Source organism: Nomascus leucogenys, chromosome 7b, assembly GCF_006542625.1.
Source record: "Nomascus leucogenys isolate Asia chromosome 7b, Asia_NLE_v1, whole genome shotgun sequence".
Lineage (NCBI taxonomy): Eukaryota > Metazoa > Chordata > Mammalia > Primates > Hylobatidae > Nomascus > Nomascus leucogenys.
The window spans coordinates 54092151-54098225 of NC_044387.1; the positions used below are offsets into that span (position 1 = coordinate 54092151).

The 6075-nt window shown below is 45.5% G+C and overlaps 1 pseudogene across 1 annotated transcript; it reads right to left on the bottom strand.

The window, feature by feature from the left end:
• Positions 1-5109: 5109 nt before the first annotated feature.
• LOC100580792 lies at positions 5110-5743 on the bottom strand (annotated as a pseudogene). The gene has a single exon (XR_122867.4). The product of XR_122867.4 is annotated as a 60S ribosomal protein L15 pseudogene (transcript).
• Between the last annotated feature and the right edge of the window lie 332 nt (positions 5744-6075).

Sequence of the window (6075 nt, forward strand, 5' to 3'; positions counted from 1 at the left end):
CCTCAAATGAATTTGAATTATGCCCCACCTTTCTCATTCTTTAATGCATAGACTATTGGATTTACCTGTACATTAAAGGTTTGACATAACAGGTTTAGAAAATGTTAAGCTCCCAGGGAAATGAGGTGCGATGGTCAGGAGAGGGGATAATAATATATTTTGTACAATGTTTAATGGATATTAGGGTTTAAGTCTAACATTTTTCTTCTTCTGCCAACTTTGGCCATTTTTATTTCTTTCAAATCATTTTATTTAAGTTTCAAATGTATTGGTAAGTATGCTGCTTGTAGTATTTTTTTTTTTTTTTTTTTTTTGAGACAGAGTCTTGCTTTGTTGCCCAGGCTGGACTGCAGTGGCGCGATCTCGGCTCACTGCAAGCTCCACCTCCCGGGTTCACGCCATTCTCCTGCCTCAGCCTCCTGAGTAGCTGGGACTACAGGTGCCTGCCACCACACCTGGCTGACTTTTTTGTATTTTTAGTAGAGACAGGGTTTCACTGTGTTAGCCAAGATGGTCTCGATCTCCTGACCTCATGATCCGCCTGTCTCAGCCTCTCAAAGTGCTGGGATTACAGGCGTGAGCCACCATGCCCGGTCTGCTTGTAGTATTTTTGAAATAATTTGTAAAAGCTCTGCTGTTTTTGTAGTTAAAAGACTTATGCTGTATAACTCTCCCTTCTCACTCCCTTTCTCCATTTTTTTCTTAATCAGACTTGCTAGAGGTTTTCTTTTTTATAAATTCGTTTAAAAAGTGTGTTTTGTTTTGTTTTGTCTGTTTGTTTTTGAGACAGAGTCTGGCTCTGCTGCCCAGGCTGGAGTGCAGTGGCATGATCTCGGCTCACTGCAAGCTTTGCCTCACAGGCTGAAGCCAACTGAGTGGCTGGGACTACAGGCGCATGCCACACCTGGCTACCTTTGTATTCTTTTTGTAGAGATGGGGTTTCACCATGTTGCCCAGGCTGGTACTGAACTCCTGAGCTCAAGTGACCAGCCTGCCTCGGCCTCCCAGAGTGCTGGGATTACAGGTGTGAGCCACTGCTCCGGACCAAAAGTATTTTTTGTGCTTGTGGATATTCTCTATTGTTCCAATGTCTTGGGGTCAGAGTGTTGGCAATTATCTTGCTGGTAGCCAGATTTGAGGATGAGGAGTTTGCCCAAGGGAGACAGTATTATAGTAAACAGTAATTGCGTGGCATCACTAAGTCCTTAAGGACAGGAATGGGGCATTATTCATCCTTTGATCTTCGGTATCCAGCACATGTAGAGAGCTCCATGATGCTTTGCAAATTGATGAATGGAATAGGACCGACGGAGATGCCAGAATTGCATACAAACCATGTGACCTTTGCAATATCCACCCCCAATACCTCATTGCCATCTCTGCAGCCAGTAAACTAGATTTTAGCAGAGATGGAAAGACCATTTATTTGGGTCACACTTCCTCAAATGCAAAATGGCTCCATCCATTATGGGTTTTGGTCCTAAATATGCAGCTTTCCAGAGCAGTTCTATTTGTTGGACAGGAAATGGCTCTACACCCTTCTCAATAGATGGATACCAATCAGTTTCATTCCAGCCAAGCCAAGCCAACTAAACCCAAGAAAATCTACTTAACCCAACTCAATCCATATCAATTCAACTGAAATAAACCGATATAACCCAACTTAGTACAACCTCACCACCGACACAATACAACCCCATTCAACTTGACCTTATTCAACAAAAACCAGTTGAACCCAACAAATTCCAAGAAATTACATTTCAACACGATGCAACAGACCACTTCTCAGCCCCTATAACCTAAGTCAGCCCAATACAAGCCAATCCAAGTCAACACAACTCCCAGCACAGGATAGTCCCACAACCCAATGAAATTCAATCTAGTGCAATTTAATAAACTATTTCAACAACTGTTTTGTCTAAGGAAGGTAAGGTACTTTGGACAGAAGACCAAAATAATGTCTCTAAAATGTCTATTTGTTTACCATTAGTGTTCAGTGGAACTCTTGAAATCATAGCCTCTCCAAACCTCCTCAGCGTATGAGGTATCTGAAACTCAGGAATTAAAGCCTTCTCCCCTCTCTGGTCCCTGAATCCTCACACTTTATTTTATGGAGTTACTGGTCTCATCTGAACTAGATTGTGAGTGCTTGGGGGCAGGAACGATGTCAAATACATCTTCAGTACATTTAAATGGGCATTAAGAAAATGTAGTTTAAATGTATGAATGACTAGGAGAAGAAGTTTGTGAAGGTTATACAGTTTTGGAGGTCAGTAGAGTTTTATCCCCCTTGGGGACCTGGCTGAGGAGGATTGTCAGGAGGGCCCACAGACAGACCTAGGTTTGACTCCTGGCTTTGCCACCTACTATCTACGTGCCACTGGGCAAGTCATACCACCTTTCTGGGGCTCAGTTTCCTTGTTCATAAAGTGAGGGATGTATTACTGACTCTAGGGCTGTTCTGGGCATAAATATTGAGTTGACACATGTGAAGCACTTACCGCCATATCTGACATATAATTGAGGATGCATAAATATCTACTATATTTTCTTCCCTGAGTTGCCTTGTTCAGCATTTTCTTTTAGTGACTTGGGGACAGCAGCCTCTGTGGACCAGAAAATTTCAAAACTCTCTCTAGATCCCTTGTAGGATAATACCCTCTCTTGTGATAATTTCATTGGCATAATTGCCAAATAACCACCATTTGTTTTGTATTTTACTATGATTCGTTAGTTCAAATAAACCTGTGAATGATTGATCTGGTGGAAGTATGAATTTATACATTTAAATAATTAGGGTACAACACACTATGAGAATCACAATCATTTGGACACCCACTGTTTCCCAGGATGGGTGGGTAGAGAGCTAAAAGCAATGCAAGCCCTGTTCCCAAGGAACTTACAATTTAGTGGAGAACCTGATGCAGAAATAAGACTGGAAGGGGCTAACTTTGACTGAAGGCTTCAGCTACAGCAGCCTCGTATGCTGAGCAGTGGGTTGCCATGTAGGAAGGTAGCTTATTCTGGGCCACCATTGGTGAGTTTTCAACCAGGCCTTTTCTCTCTCTGACACTCAGTTTCTTCAACTGCAAAGTGGGGATCATGGGGCATAGAAGACACCCTCGTTGGTTGTTGTGAAGATTCCGTGAGTGACCAGTTCTTAAAGCAATTCTCTGTCTTGAGTCATGAAGAATACATTTGTTGGACTCCACATTCCATTATGAGAAATACACATTCCATCATCTGAACTACTGGACAAGCGCGTGAGGCTCTCAGACACACAAATGGCCCCGTATGAACAGTTTGGCCACCACCATCTCTCTGGGTGCCAGACTGCCTGTGGCAGGAGTTGTGGCCGACCCTAAGTCCTCAGACTGGGACTCACGTCTAAGCCACATTTGCTGTACTGGGCCTGCCAGGACAGCTGGTTCCAAAGTCAACTGCATTCCCTGCCGAGGAGCCAGGGCTGAATTCTTCATCACAGCCTGGCTATGGCTTAGGCAGTATAAATAATGCTGTGCTGACAGCCAAGTGGACAGCATGCCTAACTGGATGATGCTTCATCTGTCCTGACAGGGACAGCCCTGCAAATAGAATCTGAGGGATGGCAGGCCCATTGGAGTCATCGTGTCCTTCCACTGAGTCTGGTGGGACCCTCTTCAGCTCATCTCAGACTGGAAGATGCCTGCCTTTTTTCTTTCTTACAAGTCTCCACAGAGAAAGGGAAACTCTCCCCAGGACACTCTTTATTTTTCTCTTGGCAATGGTAAGTGCAGGGTTAAAAAGTTCTGGAGTCAGATCTGTGTTCAAATTTGAATTGAGCCACTCACAAGCTGTGTGACCTTGGGCAAGTTACCGAACCTCTCTGAGCCTCAGTTCCCTTACTGTTAAAATAAAAGAGGAGAATGATGACCAGCTCCAAGAGTTGATGTGGGTTTCAGATGGAATAAGGATCACAGGAAATGCTCCGGGAATGGGAGGTGTGATTTTTTTGGGGGTCACCAGGTCATCAAGGACCATTGCTCTGCCCCCTCTCTTGGCGTGCATGGGAATGGTGAGAGCTGCCCATCACTCGGGACAGGTATAGCTCTGTCTGGTTCCAGGGCTAGATAAGACCCCCTCTGAAGGGCCACTGGTGTCCTCTCCCAGGCCCTACTCAGGAGGCAGAGCAGCACAATGGGAGGACACAGGACTGAGGATCAGGGCTTGATTCCTGGCTGGGTGACCTTAGTACATCAACTGCTTTCTGTAGGCCACAGCTGATGGGGAAAGCCCTGGATACAGCTTTAAAAAATAGCCATGTTTGTGTTTGTGGTTCTCAAACTACCCTTCAGGGAACAGAAGTGCCTCAGATGTGGCTGTGCTCACCCCCACGCCCAGCCTCCATTAAAAATAGATTTGTGGCTGAATGCAGTGGTTCATGCCTGTCATCTCAGCACTTTGGGAGGCTGAAGTAAAAGGGTTGCTTGAGGTCACAAGTTCTAGATCAGCTTGGGCAATGTCGTGAGATCCCATCTCTACAAAAATATTTCAAAAATTAACCAGGGATGGTGGCGCACGTCTGTAGTCTCAGCTACTCAAAAGGCAAAAACAAGAGGATCGTTTGGGCTCAGGAATTTGAGGCTGCAATGAGCTATGGTCGTACCACTGCACTCCAGCCTGAGTGACAGAGTGAGACCTCATCTCTAAAAAATTAGAAAGAAAAATAAAAAATAGACTTGTGTTCTAAGTAAGAAAAGCTTAACAAGCTGCTGTTGCCAGCAGACTCTAGGTTTACTTGGAGGAGGTGGGGATTGTATTCTGCCTCCAGCACCATGGCCCTCAAAGGCACCCAATGGTAAGTGTCCTCCATGGCTCCCTGTTGCTTGTTGAGAGTCAGGCCTTCGCTCGGCACTCAAGGCTTCTCCAACCTGACCTGCCCCCTTCAGCTCACTCCCACACTTTGGTGTTCCAGTTATTCAACTCCAGGCCATTCTATGACTGCTTTTGCTGTGGCCCAACGTTTCCTTTTGCTCACTGCAATTCCCTCCACCTTGAAAGCTGTTCATCTGCTTCTCCATGGAGTCCCATTCAGTTTATTAGGTATGAATTTTACAAACTTTACTTATATTAGCGGTAACGGTGGAGCTGGAGAGTATTGCGCCTTCTCCAAGCTGCCCGGCGAGAACCACCAGTAGTGTGATGGAACTTACGGCCCTTTCCAAGGCCACGGCTCTTTTGGTCTGCAGATGTCAGCCCACGCATCTCCCTGTGCTTGTGGACTGGTTTGGTGATCCACTGGGCGTCAGGATTTCTTCTGATTTATGGAATGGATCAATGAGGATAACCTCAAAAAATTTGTATGTGGAATCTTCACCAACCCAGTAAGAATTCAGGACTCTCAGAGCCCCACAGTGGTGTCCAGCTCGCTCCTCTGCAACGGACTGAAGCCTTCGAGCAAACTTTAGCCGGTTAACACCATGATGGACAGGCTTGCCGTAAGTTGCACCCTTAGGAACTGGGCGTTTTCGGCCACCACAGCGAACACGAATCCTATATATAACGTAACCTTGCTTGGCCTTGTAGCCCAGTCGGCGCACTTTATCAGGCCGGGTGGGGCGGGGAGCCCTGTGGAGAGCAGAGAGCTGGCGGTACTGCCAGCAGCGGACCCTCAGAAGAAAGCACGTGACATCAGACTGCTTCTTTCTCCATAGCTCCTGGATGTACTTGTATGCACCCATCTTGGCTTACCTGATGGCTGCCGCCAGACCGGAGTCCCATTCTTTACTTATTCTTCTAGACCACATTGAAATGTCCTCTCACATCAGAAGGTTTCTATTTTGAGCTCTCCAGGGGGAGGTCAGCAATTATTCATGCATTCCAATGCCGCATTTGTGGAATGCTTACTATGTGCCAGATGTGGGGGATAAAGAGTGAACAAAAAGAGAGACAGTCTCTAACTTCATGGAGTTTATATCCTTTCAAAACAGAGAGTTAATCAAATACAGACACAATTGAGTATGTATTCAGAAATCTAAATTGGTGCCCCTAATGAAACAAGTTCTAGCAGAATGCTTAACAAGAGATCTGACTAAA